The sequence below is a fragment of the Phocoena sinus genome, chromosome 10, assembly GCF_008692025.1.
Source record: "Phocoena sinus isolate mPhoSin1 chromosome 10, mPhoSin1.pri, whole genome shotgun sequence".
Lineage (NCBI taxonomy): Eukaryota > Metazoa > Chordata > Mammalia > Artiodactyla > Phocoenidae > Phocoena > Phocoena sinus.
Window position 1 is genome coordinate 73,524,689 of NC_045772.1, and position 17,260 is coordinate 73,541,948.

At 34.3% G+C, this 17,260-nt stretch overlaps 1 protein-coding gene across 2 annotated transcripts in view; it reads left to right on the forward strand.

Annotated features, from left to right (window-relative positions):
• The window catches only part of ABCD2 (ATP binding cassette subfamily D member 2), a 77,740-nt gene that overhangs the window by 23,857 nt on the left and 36,623 nt on the right, over positions 1–17,260 (forward strand). The gene's annotated exons all lie outside the window — the stretch shown is intronic.

Consider the following 17,260-nt stretch of genomic DNA (forward strand, 5'->3'; position numbering starts at 1 on the left):
ATAACGAGTGTAAAAGTAAGCATAGAAATATTTAAAAGGAACATTTTTCTTCTGAAGTTTTAAACTATCTTCCTTCATAACAATTTACAGATGTCTAAAGAGAAAGTTATACTTGAAAATTTGGAATATTCATTGTGGGTGAGAGAAAATTAAATTTAAATAAAATTAAATTCATCTGACCCAGTAATTTTTCCATCTGTCATCACCCTGGGTTAGGTCGACATCACAAAAGTACTCCTACCGTGTTAGAGGACTATTCTGTGGAACGTAGTAGAGCACCTATGCTGAAATTATATTACAAGAGCAAATATAAAAGTTACATCAAGTATGATGCTATCACATCTCCCTTCCTCTTCTTCCTTTGTTAGAAAGTGTTTGTACAGTCCTGCCCAATGGACTAATTTTTAGATCATATGTTGTAATTATGCAGATGAGGCTTTGTGAGGTTTTTTCTTTAAAGTAAGACCTATCAGAGTAGTAGGAAGCTATCTGAAGTGTAGAAGGATGAAGAACTGTATTGGCAGTAAAAAAATATTGGATGTGAGCAGTGCTATGAATACTTATATTTAACACAAAATAGATAACAGACAGCAGAATCATCATCTCTTTCTGTCTGTGCTTTAGAATACTTTTGGGAAATGTTCTGGATCTGAAAACTAAATAATACTGCCAAAGTTTAAGTTTCATACATTAATGCATTAAGTAGACCGATTTTAATTTCTTATTTAGGTTTTAAAGCATAGAGTCATGAGGAAAATATTCTGTTACATCATAGAATCTACTCTTTTAATGCACATAAAATTGTATATATAAATTTTATATTTTTCACTATTTTAGATTTCATTTATAATATAGATACAGTTCTTAAGTATAGTTATACCCTGAGCAATAAAAGACATTTCTCAGACTTAAGAAAGTGCATTATCAGCAAAGTTAGCCTTCAGAAATGAAGGAGAAATATTTTCCCAGACAAATAAAAGCTGAGGGAATTCATGTTCATTAGACATGCCTTACAAGAAATGCTGAAAGGAGTTCTTCAAATTGAAATGAAAGGCTGCTAATTAGTAACAGGAAAACATATGAAAATATACAACCCTGGTAAATGTAAATATATAGTCAAATTCATAATACTCTAATACTGTATTATGGTGGTGTGTTAAGCATCTAACTCTTAGTATAAAGGTTAAAGGACAAGAGTATTAAAATAACTATAACTAGTACAATTTATTAATGAATACACAATATAAAAAGAGGAAAATTATGACATTAAAAACATAAAAGGGGGAGAGTAAAACTTGCAAGATGTTGTATATACGCCTCATAGGAACCAGAAAGCAAAAACCTACAGTAGATTCACAATAGATAAAGAGAAGGAAATCAGAGCATACCACTACAGAAAATCACCAATTCACAAAGGAAGGCTACATGAGAGGAAGAAAGGAACAAGAGACAAAACAACCAGAAAACAATAAGATGGCATTAGTAAATCCTTACCTGTCAATAACTAGTCTAAATGTAAATATATTGACTTCTCCAATCAAAAGACATAGAATGGCTGGATGGATGAAAAAAAAGACCCAACTTATTTGCATTATAAGACATTATAAGACACTCACTTCAGCTTTAAAGACACACATAGACTGAAAGTGAAGGGATGGAAAAAGTTATTCCATCTAAATGGAAACCAAAAGAGAGCAGGGATAATTATACTTATATCAGAAAAATTAGATTTTAAGCCAAAATTGCTAAAAAGAGACAAAGAAGGTCATTATATAATAAAAATGGGGTCAATTCATCAAGAAGATATAACAGTTGTAATATATGTACACTCAACATCAGAGCACCTTAATATATTAAGCAAATACTAACAGATCTGAAGGGAGATAGACAGCAATAAATTAATAGTTAGGGACTTCAGTGCCCCACTTTCAACAGTGGGTAGATCATCCAGACAGAAAATCAACAGGGAAATATTGGACTTGAACCAATATTTAGACCAAATGGATTTAGTAGACATATACAGACATTCCATCCTATGGCAGCAGAATACACTTCTTCTCAATCATGCCCGGAACATTCTCTAGGAATATTATATGATAGGACACAAAATAAGTCTTAGCAAATTTAAGAAGATTGAAATCATACCAAGTATTTTTCCCATTATAACAACATGAAACTTGCAATCAATAACAGGAGGAAAGCTGAAATTTTTACAAATAGTGGAAATTAAACAACACACTCTTGAGCAACCAGTGGATCAAAGAAGAAATCAAAAAAGAAATTAAACTATCTTGAAAGAAATGAAAATGGAAATACAGTATATGAAAACCTATCTGATGCGGCAACAGCAGTTCTAAAAGGGATATTTATAGCAATAAGTTAAGAAAAAAAGAGAGCTCAAGTAACTAACTTTACATCTCAAAGGAACTAGAAAAAGAAGAACAAATAAAGTCCAAAGTTTGCAGAAGGAAGGAAATAATAAAGAGAAGAGCAGAAATAAATGAAATAGAAACCAGAAGACCAATAGAAAAGATTGATAAAACTAAGAACTGATTATTTGTAAAGATAATATTGATGAGCCTTTAGCCTATCCCTGGGATGCAAAGATGGTTTAACATTGCAAATCAATAAATATGATACACCACATTAATAGAATGAAAAACAAATATATGATCATCTCGATAGATGCAGAAAAAGCATTTGACAAAATGCAATATCCTTTCATAATATTAACTCTCAACAAACTGGATCTAGAAGGAACATACTTCAACATAATAATGGCCACATTTGACAAACTCAGAGTTAATATCGCATTCAATGGTGAAAGAATGAAAGCTCTCCCTCTAAGATCAGGAACAAGACAAGGGTGCCCACTCTGACCATTCTCATTCAACAAAGTACTGGAAATCTTAGATAGAGCAATCAGACAAGACAAAGAAATAAAGGTATTCAAACCAGAAGGGAAGAAGTAAAATTGTCTTTGCAGATAATATGATCTTTCATGTAGAAAATCCTAAAGACTTAACCAAAAACATTTAGAAAAAAATCAATGAATTCAGTCAAGTTGAAGGATACAAAATCAACATACAGAAATCAATTGTGTTTCTATACACTAACAACAAACTATCTGAAAAGAAATAAAGAAAAACTGTTCCATTTACAATAGCATCAAAAACAATAAAGTACTTAGGAATAAATTTAACCAAGGAAGTGAAAGACCTATACACTGAAAACTATAAGACTTTGAGGAAAGAAAGACTTTGAGGAAAGAAACCAAAGAAGACACAAACAATTGGAAAGATAGCCCATATTCATGGATTGAAATAATTAATATTATTAAAATATCCATACTGCACTAAGCCATCTATAGATTCAATGCAATATTTATCAAAATTCAATGGCATTTTCCACAGAAATAGAAAAAACAATCCTAAAATTTTTGTGGAAGTACAAAAGACCCTGAATAGTCAAAGCAATCATGAAAAAGAAGAACATGGTTGGAGGCATCACACTTCTTGTTTTCAAACTCTGTTACAAAGCTATAGTCATCAAAACAGTATGGTACTAGTATAAAAATAGACATAAACCAATGGAAGAGAATAGAGGGCCCACAAATAAATGCCTGCATATGGTCAATTAATATTTGCCAAGAGAGTCAAGACTACTCAAGGATAATCTCTTCAATAAATGGTATTGACAAAATTGGATAACCACATGCAGAAAAATGAAATTGGACTTCCTCTGTCTTACACCACTCACAAAACTGAACTTGAAATGGATTAAAGACTTAAATGTAAGACCAGAAACCTTAAAACTCTTAAGACATAGGAAAAACTCCTTGACATTAGTCTGGGCAATGATTTTTTGGATATGACACCAAAAGCACAAACAATAAAAGCAAAAATCAGTAGGTGGAACTACATCAAACTAAAAATCTTCTACACAGTGAAGGAAACCATCAACAAAATGAAAAGCCAACCAATGGAATGGGAGGAAATATTTGCAAGTCTTATATCTGATAAGAGGTCAATATCCACAATATATAAGGAGCTCATACAACTCAATAGGAAAAAAAAAACAGTACAGTTTAAAAATGGGCAGAGGATCTTAATAGACATTTTTCCAAAGAAAATATACAGATTGTCCAACAGGTACATGAAGAGGTGCTCAACGTCACTAATCATCAGGGAAATGCAAGTCAGACCACAATGAGGTATCACCTGTCTGAGTGGCTAATCTCAAAAGATAAGAAATAACAGGTATTGGCAAGGATGTAGAGAAAAGGGAACGCCTATGAACTCCTAGTGAGAATGTAAGTTGATGGAGCCACTATGGAAAGCAGTATGGAGTTTCCTCAAAAAATTAAAAATAGAACTACTGTATGATCTAAACTCCCATGTTCATTGAGGCATGATTCACAATAGCCAAAATATGAAAACAACCTAAATGTCTGTCAACAGATGAATAGAAAGAGATGTGATATGTATGTATATACAATGGAATATTCTTAAGCCATGAAAAAGGAAATCCTGACATTTGTGACAACATAAGTGAAATGTCTGACAAAGAAAGATAAATACTGTATTGATATCACCTGTATGTGGAATCTAAAAAAGCTGAACTTGTAGAAACAGAGTAGAATGGTGGTTACCAGGAGCTAGAGAGTGGGGGGAATGGGGAGATGTTGGTCCAGAGTACAAACTTACAGTAAGAAGTTGAATAAACTCAGGGAATTTAATACACACCATTGTGATCAGAGTTAATAACACATTATATACTGGTAGTTGTTAAGAGAGTAGACCAATGTTCTCACCACACAAAAAAAGTGGTAATTATGTGAGTAATAGAAGTGTCAGGTAACAATATGGTGATAATTATTTTGCTGTATGTAAGTATATCAAATCAACATGTTTATAACTTGAACTTACACCATGTTATATGTCAATTTTATCTCAGTAAACCTGGAAAAAATATCACTGAGCTGTACACTTAAAAATGGTTAATATGGTAAATTTTATTTTACATATATTTTACCACAGTTTTTAAAAGTGGAAAAAAAAGTGCAAAAATTCTAGTCTTTGTCCTCAGGAGACCTATGTTATTTTGCAACAAACATAAATCACTAGGAAACTTTTTCTTAATTATGAAATTTACTGTTGCCTAGGCAAAAGGTCAACTACAACTTAGTTAAGAAAAATGAGAATGAAAGTCTATTTTTAAGGCTTAAATTTTTTTAATAATTAATGTTAAAAGTCATTTTATCTTGATTATAAAGCTTCTAGAAACATGAAAATTTGTATTTGTTTAAAATCCTATAGGACCAATATCTTGCAAAAGAGCATAAAATTTATTTAAATGTATATGTAAACTAGGAGAGCCTAAATATAGTATTTACACCTAGTATTCTAAAAGCTATTGAGTTTTTCAGAAAAGTTTGAAAATAATCTTATGTGTCTTTATGATTTAAAAGAAAGCTGCTACATAGACGGGAGTGGAGTTTGGGGGAGAATAGATACATGTATATGTATGGCTGAGTCGCTTTGCTGTGCACCTGAAACTATCACAACATTGTTGATTGGCTATACTCCAATATAAAATTAAAAGTTTTTTAAAAAAAGAAAGAAAGCTGCTACAACCTATTTCAAAATATTTGTCAGTAGGTAATCTTAAACTTTTCTTTTTAGGATATTCTTATTAATGAATATTATCTAGTATCTTATTGCATTAATTTATAGCAATAGAATATAGGTTAAGTACTAGTTTGGCAGAAAAAAAAACTGTAAATTAAATATAGAATTGAGTCTTATGTACCTACAGAATAAACTTCATAAGTCACAAACAGACCTTTATAATAATCCCCCTGTTTTCACTTTTCATGATTGAAAGACTTCTTGGTAGAGGGTCAGTCTCTTATGCAATGATCAAATGTAAATTAGTTGTTATTTTTATGGGTAAAAAGGAGTGGGTTTTGTTAAAGTGGATTTCTAATAATGTCATGTAGTGTAGAGAAGAAAAAGTAAACTGAGGGAAAAAATGTTCTGATTAAGTATATTGGGACTGCTTATTTTTTTAATGAAATTTGCAGAGAATTTGAAGAGTTGCTATGGCTCAGTTTCAAGTTGGGAAACCTGAATTCCTGAGAAATTGTAAAATCACCTCAATATTTTCCTAGTTAATATCTTCTGATACTTCAGCAATGTTAATAATGAGAACCAGATAAAAAAAAATCTTGGCCTTGGTTCAAGGATACAAATTAAAAGTTATTTGGGATGGTAGATGGTAAAATTCTTAGTTTTGCTCAGATTTGGCAATCTTAGGCTGTTTGAGACTGAATTTCCTGAGCAATGTGACTATACTCTTTAAACTGATAGTTGAAACTTATTGTTCCCTACTGTATTAGCCATCTGACCCTCAGGAAAATTCTTACACTTGAATACAGATCCTGAATTTCTTTTGTCAGTTCTTGGTGCACTTTGTCTTAACCACTTAAAGGTTGATTTATGATCTGCTCTAGCTCTCACTAATCCACAAATTTATGGCTCATTAGTCATTTAGTAATTCCCTAGTACATCTCTGTCTTCAGCCATTAAAGACTCTGAAGCCCAATCTTTTTTTTTTTCTTTTTTGGGCTGCATCTGGTCTTAGTTGTGGCGCGCAGGCTCTTTGTTGCTGTGCATGGGCTACAGAGTGCATGAGCTCAGTAGTTGCAGCTTGTGGACTTAGTTGTCCCGCGGCTCGTGGGATCTTAATTCCCAGACCAGGGATCAAACTGGCGTCCCCCACATTGCAAGATGGATTCTTAACCACTGGACCGCCAGGGAATCCCTGAAGCCCAATCTTTAATTTGTTTAGTTCACTTGCTAACAAAATACTATTGTATGCTAACACTTACCAAAATGAGAAATTGAAACATTTGGTGGGGGTTGGGGAAACAGAGCGTGAAGGAGAGGAAGAGAAGGAGGGAAGAAGGAAGGAAAGAAGAAAGGGATGGAGGATGGAAGGGAGGGCAGGAAGCAAGACAGAAGATAATAGGTGTTTACTGACAAAAGGCAGCAAAATCTTGGGTTCCTTTGTACTACTTTTTAAAAAAACTCTCCAGGGTATCAGTTGTATACATCACATATTTCTCCCCAGCAACAGTCTCCAGTTTGGCAACAACCCACCATGTAATTCTGTTCCCAACGCTCCTGCTGTCACTATCCTTTCTTGGTAGAAATATCTAGGGACAGAAATTTTAACCATGATCTCCTTACTACTGTAAACTTTATGCCCAAATACTTACACTAAGGCCAACAGATCTAAAATAGACTCAGACGTCCCACAAATTTGCATGAAAAGATAATTTGTACACATTTCTGCCCATACTTGACTTTGAAATATGAGAAGTAAAAGGTTAAGAAAGTGAAAGGATTATAAGGATTGAATTAAATTTGACTAAACATTTTTTAAAAGAAAGAGAAAAAGAAAAGAAAAGAAAAAATGGGGGTGGAATAGTAGGGATATTTTATTTCATATCTTGGGAAAATTACTGTACTTTATTCTTTGTCAATGCTCTACTCTTTTTTTTTAAATCAATGTTTATTAATGCCCTGCTAGAAGATGCTTTAGAGGATAGTGAGTAAAGACACAGTCACTCTCAATGTGTGTTTGTGTCTAATTTGGTTATAAACAAAAACATGCAACTATGTCCTATAAAACCCAGAACAAATGCCTCAAGAAAGACAGGAAATGCTATAGAAATATTCAAAATGAGAACAAATATTGTAGAACAGCGTGTCACTTGACCTGGGTTTTGAAAGTTAGAATTTTAACAATTGTCATAAATTGGATGTTTCTCAAATGTCTAAGTAGAGCAGAAATGCCACAGATTCAAGTAAGCATGAGTCTTCTGGTTTTGTTTTTTGGATACTTCCTTCTAAGCAGGGCTGTTCTATTCACCCTCCTTCTAATACACCAAGCTAAGGAAAGCAATTATTTATTATTAATATTATGTCATTGGTACATACTGAAGATAATAGCATCCATCCCCTAGGTCCTTAATCATTCCTAAGATGTTCTTTCAGCTGAATTTCTTTGAATTACTTTTTAAAGTTCTCTAGTGCTTTGGGGGTCTGCCCTTTCCCTAGTATCCACCTAAGAAGCTCGTCTCCTCTTTTTGAATAAATGACATAGTCTTAACAGGTTAAATTTTAGTCTACTAGTGCTTCTTGAAAAACATAGCAAAAGATGACAGTAACTTGTTTCTACAACACTCATTTTTTTTTTTTTTTGGTCAGAAGATATTCTGAAATTATAAATAACATATTATCAGCTCAGTATTTATTTACTAACTACTTCATTCACAAGGTATTATATTCAAGTATCATGTTAATCTTCTAGACTAAATGTAAATGCTGCTTAATAGATAAGGTAGTTATGAATCAGAGTTTTAAATTAAATACAACATTAAAATCCTAAATTTGGTTGTACACAGGAATAATAGCATGACTAATTAGATTGTACAGAGAATTAAATATAGATAACATTACTTCTATCTTTTAACATATGAACAGTACCTATTGATCACTCTCTGCATGTCATGCTAAATAGATTATTTTAAATGATTAAATTTGAGTTCAAAGGGATTATAAACTTTAGTACTTAGAGTTGCACAGCAGTTTAAAGCCAGGGTCAGAGTTCACCAAATCTTTGGATACAAATCCTCTGTATTCACTGCCTCTTATTGCAGGTTAATAAAATAATCTTATTAAAAACATCTACCTCAGGTAGAAAAAAAAAAGCCCTACTGTTTGACCTTAAGATATTTTCTCAGACAGTCTTAATTAATAAAATAAAAAGATTCTCTAACACTGTCCCAAATATATGGGGAATAACGAACTATCATTCTTTTATAGTTTGCATTCACTTCCAAAAATTTCTATATTCTTCAACTGTTTCTCTTAGAAGAGTTTATGACATGAAATCTCATCTTTTAGAAGTGCCAACATGTAATCCATTGTTTTCTTTGATGGCATTTCCACACATCCCTTTAATAATATAGGTTATGTATTTTTTAAATAAGGTGAATTAATATTGATTTTTATTTTGACAATCTTATGACCTCTTGAGATAATTGGTGGATCCTAGGGCATCTTGAGCAAGGGCTGAGCATCTCTGGTCTATTACTACTAACACAAGCAATTACTATATATTAGTCACTGCTTACATATATTACATGTTTCTGATTTTTCTGTATGACAACTCATAAGGTTGGTGTTAGTATCCCTATTTTATAGATGAGAAAACTTGGAGAGGTTGAAGTCATTCCACTGATAAATTTTGGAGCCAGCACTTGAACTTTGGTGTGTCTGACTCTAAAGTCACTTTGTCTTGCTTATTGCTAGCAGCAGGGTACATGTTTCTGAAAAATTACTACTCTCCTGCCTGCCCTTGAAAGTGAGTATCACCAGTTAAGGTTGTTTGCTTGGTATGCTGAATCTGTACTAATATCAAGCTATTGTTTGGAAACAGAGGTCCTTATAATTCTTGGGGTATAAGGGCAATCCAAGCCAATTTTAGCATAAAGTTTAGCACAGATACTTGGCTGTCATTCATTTATGTTAATGTGAAAGAAGCTATATTCTTGTGTAAAAGTGAAATTCGTTTAAATTAAACTATGTTAAAATCACTTTCAAATTAGAATATGTTCTCTGTTCTTTCCTATTCTTCTAAAATCTATTTCTCTATAAAATATAAAATATACCCATAGTTTTAAATCAGACTTCTTGCAGAAATGTAAAATAAGCAAATCTTAATTTACATGATGCATTATGGCATAAAAAATTATTATTTACCCTTTAAGTTGTCAAAAGAAGAGATTATCTTTTGCAACAAAGACTGTGTTTTGTATTAGAAAGTTCAGCAGAATGGACAGAATACTTAAATAACACTAGTAACAGCAGCATTGCCACAACTGTACTGCATGCTAAGATGTCCTGTGTCAAATAAGTTCTGTAGATATTTTAAAATATGAACTTTCTTTTGAATTGTTTCTTTATGAATGCCTTCCAAATCCAGGATTTCCTCTCTGGAGGGACAAGAGAACTATGTTATACAACATCATTGTTTAATCCACACATTTAAAACTAGATAATGACTATTAAGGAACCAGAAAGCACATGAGACCAGAAAGGAGGTTAGAAGACCTAATTTGCCTCCTTTCTCCGTGGAAGAGAGGGTGCCCTCATAGTAAAGAATTTTTGGTGTGATCCTTACTTTTCTTCTTTTTGCCTAAGATCTCAGATTAAAAAATGAGGGTGTGATCTGGAAAAGGACGTACATAAGAATATGGGGTCGCGCTACTTTAGATATCTTGATGACTGTTTTCTATTGAGTCTCTAGCTTTCAGACTTTTTGATTCTTTTTGATGAATCTCTAGGTGCCAAAACGAGATAGGGAGAGCCTCTGAAGGACAAGGAGTGTATTAACTTAAGTAAGATGCAGGCTAGCCTGAGTGGAATGTTGGTCTGAAAGGGCACTGTAGTAAAGGAAAAATGTAATATGGCTTAATCCAGGCATACTCATGGAGCCCCATACCTAAAAGGTTATACATACACTGATCTTGTTGCCCCCAAATTAGACAAATCTGGACTTGAGGAGAGGGAGTTGTCACTGGAACAGATTTTGCCCTTTTTGAGTCACTGTTGAATAAATCTTTGCAGAATATAAGCTAGAAAGGGCATGTCTCTGTACAGCACTCTGTACAGCACTGGGGGTATTCTACTAAGTCTGTAGTATACCTATTGGCATACTGTAACTGTGCAATGAATGATGAATGATTTAATAAATGAGTGAATGAACATCTCCACTGATTTGGTTTCTACTGCCAAATTGGTCTGACTTCTTATACTAATTAGGAAGCAAACTATTTATTTTCTTGCTTGCACTAGATATGTCACAGAATCTTCTTTGTGATGGCAATAAATATTTGTCACTTAGCATATATGTTTTTTTTGTGTGTGTATGTGGTACGCGGGCCTCTCACTGTTGTGGCCTCTCCCGTTTTGGAGCACAGGCTCCAGACGCACAGGCTCAACGGCCATGGCTCACGGGCCCAGCCGCTCCGCGGCATGTGAGATCTTCCTGGACCGGAGCATGAACCCGCGTCGCCTGCATCGGCAGGCGGACTCTCAACCACTGCGCCACTAGGGAAGCCCAACATATCTTTTTTAAAAGAAATTATTTTAGCCATGAATAAGGCTCAGTAGTATTGCTATAGCTAATTCACTTCTGTTCCTTTGCTTTCTGACTATTAGATTCAAATCAAGTAAACTTTGCATAAATATCTTTGGACACTTGGCTCAGAATGATAAACTATACATTTTAGTACCTCCTGTGTAATAATTGGTACAATTCAGTTTTTAAAAATCTCTTTTAGAGATCTATAAATATAAAAATGATTTCCCGTAGCTTTTTTTTTTTGCTTTAATTTCTATTTATCACTTGGAAAAACGTTAAGGATACATTTTTAAAATATTTAACTCTTTTATAGGCTAATTTATAAAAATGATAATGGAAAAATCTTCCTTTGCATATAAAAGTTTTCATTATTTTATGAGTCAATTATTAGGTTAAACCAAATGGAATTGCAATTTTTGTAGGTCAAAAGGTCAAATATGAGGAATTTCATACAGTAATCTAATATAATGATAAATACAACAAAGTTGACTTTTAAAAAGTTTGCAGTCTTCCCAGTTTGGGAGTACTTTGATTATTACACTAACAGTATTTTTATTACTACTTGGAAATAAACACAGTCCCTGCTCTTAAAAGGCTGTGTACATATCTCCTTTGGTACCTAGAAATATCTTATCTTAGAAATGTAATTTCAGTAATGGTAAGTATATCTTTTCAGCTGGGAATTTCTTCTTTTTTGCTACATATTTATTTTAAAACTATTATGAGTGACTTACGCATTGAGGACTCAAATCTAGTTGTTGCTGTTCATGAAAAAATTCTGATGACATGATTGTTTCCAGAATGTACATTTATATGAATTATTAATAGCTAGATTTTATGGCTTTCAAATTGCTAACTTATTACTATAGTAACACAGCAGTACTTAGCTGTACCTTATTCTTAAACTTAACACATCTCATGCCTTAAATACATGAGTATTGCTGTAACATTTTTATCAATATTGTTCACAATTAAATTCTAGATGACTATGAAATATTCAGCATTTTTGGTGATCATTCCAAAGACTTCAAGTACAGAGCTCACATTTCTCAGTGCTGTCTTCTTCCTACTTTGTCCCTAAAGAGAAAAAGAGAGAATAGTATAAACCCTAATAAATGTCAATACATTTTGCCAAGAATCATATATTGTCAGATATTTAATATAGAAAAGTAGGCAGTATAATACAAATTATAGAAGTACCCTGAGACATTGTAATATAACTGTAAAAAGCCATAATCCCTGGGAGTGGATTTGATCTCTAATAATTTTACTTTAATTTTACTATTATAATTAACAGTTTTAAATATAGATGCATTCAAAGTAATTTCAGATTACAAAGGAAATTTTGATAATTGCTCAAATAATGATAATCTAAATTATAGTATGATACCTGTAGCTTTATTCCAATATCTTTTCCACAACAAATAGAGGTAATTCTGGATTTTACTTAGAGAAAGTAAATTGAAACTAGATAATGTTTCTTTTTGATATCTACTAATTGTAAGCAATCTATTTCTTTTGTTTGGACTACGTTTATACTTTCTGATGGGCCAGAGCAAGTGTCGTGGTAATTGATCTACCTGAAATATTTAGAAGATAATCTGAATAGGTCTATATATCTAGAAAGGAAAGTTTAGTAAAGAGTACTTTGAGTCCTTATCAATTATGTATAACTGGTAGCACTAGAGAAACTTGAGCTAACTTAAAATGTTAAATTCCAGGCCTATGAGCAGGAAAAAGGATCACATGCAAACTAATCGTATAAACATGGGATATAGAGTCCTTCATTTTTTTGTGCTTTCAAATAGATTGAACATCAACCCAAATTTCCTTGATGTAGCCTTTCCAGAGAATTCAGTTGTAACTTTATAGTAGTATTTTTAAATAATTATATTAATAAAATCTATTATTAGAGTATCCTTAGTTGCTATGTACCTCAATAAACACATATAGAATGTGTTATTTTTACCATTTCACATGATCATAAAACAATTGAGAAAAAAATGGAACTTTAATAAAGCAATATTTTTTGGGTCCTTAATGAATATATACTTTTATGAAATATTTTTGTATAATTTCACCAATATTCCATTCACATAAATTTTCAAAATAGCAATTTTCATATTCTATTAAATCATTTTGAGTAACAGTAAATCAAATAACAAATTATGTAGACATTTAATTTAAATCTCATCCTGATTGAATTTTTTAAAACTTAGTAGCTAAGAGTGTCTTCTTTTTAGTTCTGTTTTTACTTTTTTAGATTCTGAGAATGCATATTCAACATATTATTAGGCTTATAAACACAATAAGAAATTAAACATTGCAAAGCAAAACTCAATTATAATTAAGAGTTTTTATGAGATAAATTTTCATATCTGTTCATCAAAGAGAATTGACAGATTTCAGAAGTCATAAATAATATTAAATGAATCTTTTAAAGAAGTTACAAAGTTTTAAAAATAAATTTTATTTGTTTATTTACTTAGTTATTTATTTATTTTTGGCTGCGTTGGGTCTTCGCTACTGTGTGTGGGCTTTCTCTAGTTGGGGCAAGCGGGGCTACTCTTCGTTGCGGTGCGCAGGCTTCTCAGTGCGGTGGCTTCTCTTGTTGCGGAGCACCAGCTCTAGGTGCGCGGGCTTCATTAGTTGTGTCACGCGGTTTGTAGAGCGCAGGCTCAGTAGTTGTGGCACACGGGCTTAGTTGCTCCGCGGCATGTGGGATCTTCCCGGACCAGGGCTGGAACCCATGTCCCCTTCATTGGCAGGCGGGTTCTTAACCACTGCACCACCAGGGAAGTCCCGAAGTTACAAAGTTTTTTAAATTAATTTTTATTGGAGTATAGTTGCTTTACAATGTTGTGTTAGTTTCTACTGTACAGCAAAATGAATCAGCTATACATATGCACATATCCCCTCTTTTTTGGATCTTCTTCCCATTTAGGTCACCACAGTGGATTAAATAGAATTCCCTGTGCTATACAGTATGTTCTCATTAGTTGTATATTTTATACATAGTATCAATAGTGTATATGTGTCAATTCCAATCTCCCAATTAGAAGTTACAAAGTTTTGCTTCTTCAAATTCCTTTTACAAAGAAAACATTTGGCAGCCTTATGCATATTGATACCTTTGAGGTCCCATAAATTGCTGCAGTGAACTAAGTTCCTTTGAGGTCCCATAAATTGCTGCAGTGAACTAAATGGTGCTCCAGTTACTAAAAGAAATATTTCTAGGTAAACGAGATACTTAAGTGTTTAACAGAATATACTCTCTAAAATCTAGGTAATTATGTATTTATTATTTATTAATCATGCTGAGAATAATCCAAATTTACTATGGGAATAAAACCACATGTCTTTTAGCTGGCTAAATAGAAATTCTTTTGTATCTTCTTTTTTCTTTGTTTTTTTAAATTGAAGTATAGTTGATTTACAATGTTATGTTAGTTTCTGGTGTATAGCAAAGTGATTGAGTTACATATATATTCTTTTTCATATTCTTTTTTAAATTGACCTATAGTTGATCTACAATGTTAATTACTGCTGTACATCGAAGTGATTCAGATATATATATGTGTATATATATATATATATATATATATATATATACACACACACACATTCATACATATCTATACATTCTTCTTATATTCTTTCCCATTATGGTTTTTCATAAGATATTGAATATAGTTCTCTGTGCTATACAGTAGGACCTTGTTGTTTATCCATTCTATATGTAAAAGCTTACATCTGCTAATCCCAACCTCCCACTCCATCCCTTCCCCAAACCCCTCCCCCTTGGCAACCACCAGCCTGTTCTTTATGTCTGTGAGTCTGTTTCCATTTCATACAGGGGTTCATTTGTGTCATATTTTAGATTCCACATATAAATGACATCATATGGTATTTGTCTTTCTCTTTCTGACTTACTTCACTTAGTATGATAATCTCTAGTTGCATCCATGTTGCTGCAAATGGCATTATTTCATTATTTTTTTATGGCTGAGTAGTATTCCATGGAATAAATACACCACATCTTTATCCATTCATCTTGCAATGGACATTTAGGGTGTTTCCAAGTCTTGGGTATTGTGAATAGTGCTGCTATGAACATAGGGGTTCATGTATCTTTTTCTTTTTTTTTGAATTTTTGAATTTTATTTTATTTTTTTATATAGGAGTTTCTTATTAGTTATCCATTTTATTCATATTAATTTATATATGTCAATCTCCACTATTTCATCTTCCAGGTCACTTATCTGTTCTTCTGCCCAGTTATTCTGCTATTGATCCCATCTAGAGTATTTTTAATTTCATTTATTGTGTTGTTCATCATTGTTTGTTCCATCTTTAGTCCTTTTAGGTCCTTGTTAAATGTTTCTTGCATTTTGTCCATTCTATTTCCAAGATTTTGGATCATCTTTACTATCATTCTGAATTCTTTTTCAGGTAGACTGCCTATTTCCTCTTCATTTGTTAGGTCTGGTGCGTTTTTATCTTGCTCCTTCATCTGCTGTGTGTTTTTCTGTCTTCTCATTTTGCTTATCTTACTGTGTTTGGGGTCTCCTTTTTGCAGGCTGCAGGCTCATAGTTCCCATTGTTTTTGGTGTCTGTCCCCAGTGGCTAAGGTTGGTTCAGTGGGTTGTGTAGGCTTCCTGGTGGAGGGGACTAGTGCCTGTGTTCTGGTGGATGAGGCTGGATCTTGTCTTTCTGGTGGGCAGGTCCACGGCTGGTGGTGTGTTTTGGGGTGTCTGTGGACTTATTATGATTTTAGGCAGCCTCTCTGCTAATGGGTGGGGTTGTGTTCCTGTCTTGCTAGTTGTTTGGCATAGGATGTCCAGCACTATAGCTTGCTGGTCGTTGAATGAAGCTGGGTGCTGGTGTTGAGATGGAGATCTCTGGGAGATTTTCGCCATTTGATATTTTGTGGAGCTGGGAGGTCTCTTGTGGACCAGTGTCCTGAAGTTGGCTATCCCACCTCAGAGGCACAGCACTGACTCCTGGCTGCAGCACCAAGAGCTTTCATCGACACGGCTCAGAATAAAAGGGAGAAAAAGTAGAAAGAAATAATTAGTATAAGTAGAAAGAAAGGAGGGAGGGAGGAAGGAAGGAAGGAAGGAGGGAAGGAAGGAAAAAAGATAAAGTAAAATAAAATAAGATAAAATATAATAAAGTTATTAAAATAAAAAAATAATTATTAAGAAAAAAAAATTTTTTTAAAAAACAAAAACGGACGGATAGAACCCTAGGACAAATGGTGGAAGCAAAGCTATACAGCATAAATCTTGCTCTCAAAGTCCACCTCCTCAATTTGGGATGATTTGTTGTCTATTCCTGTATTGCACAGACATCAAGTTGACTGTGGAGATTGACTCCGCTGCTTCTGAGGATGCTGGGAGAGATTTCCCTTTCTGTTCTTTGTTCTCACAGCTCCCAGGGGCTCAGCTTTGGATTTGGCCCCGCCTCTGCGTGTAGGTCGCCGGAGGGCGTCTGTTCTTCGCTCAGACAGGACGGGGTTAAGGGAGCCGCTGATTCGGGGGCTCTGGCTCACTCAGGCCGGGGGTGGGGGAGGGAGGGGCACGGGGTGCGGGGCGAGCCTGTGGCGGCAGAGGCCGGTGTGACGTTGCACCAGCCTGAGGCGCGCCGTGCGTTCTCCTGGGGAAGTTGTTCCTGGAACCTGGGACCCCGGCAGTGGCAGGTTGGACAGGCTCCCCGGAAGGGGGGTGTGGATAGTAACCTGTGCTCACACACAGGCTTCTTGGTGGCGGCAGCAGCAGCCTTAGCATCTCATGCCCGGCTCTGGGGTCTGCGCTTTTAGCCGCAGCTCACGCCCGTCTCTGGAGCTCCTTTAAGCAGCGCTCTTAATCCCCTCTCCTCGCGCACCAGGAAACAAAGAGGGAAGAAAAAGTCTCTTGCCTCTTCGGCAGGTCCAGACTTTTCCCCGGACTCCCTCCCGGCTAGCCGTGGTGCACTAACCCCTGCAGGCTGTGTTCACGCCGCCAATCCCAGTCCTCTCCCGGCGCTCCGACTGAAGCCTGAG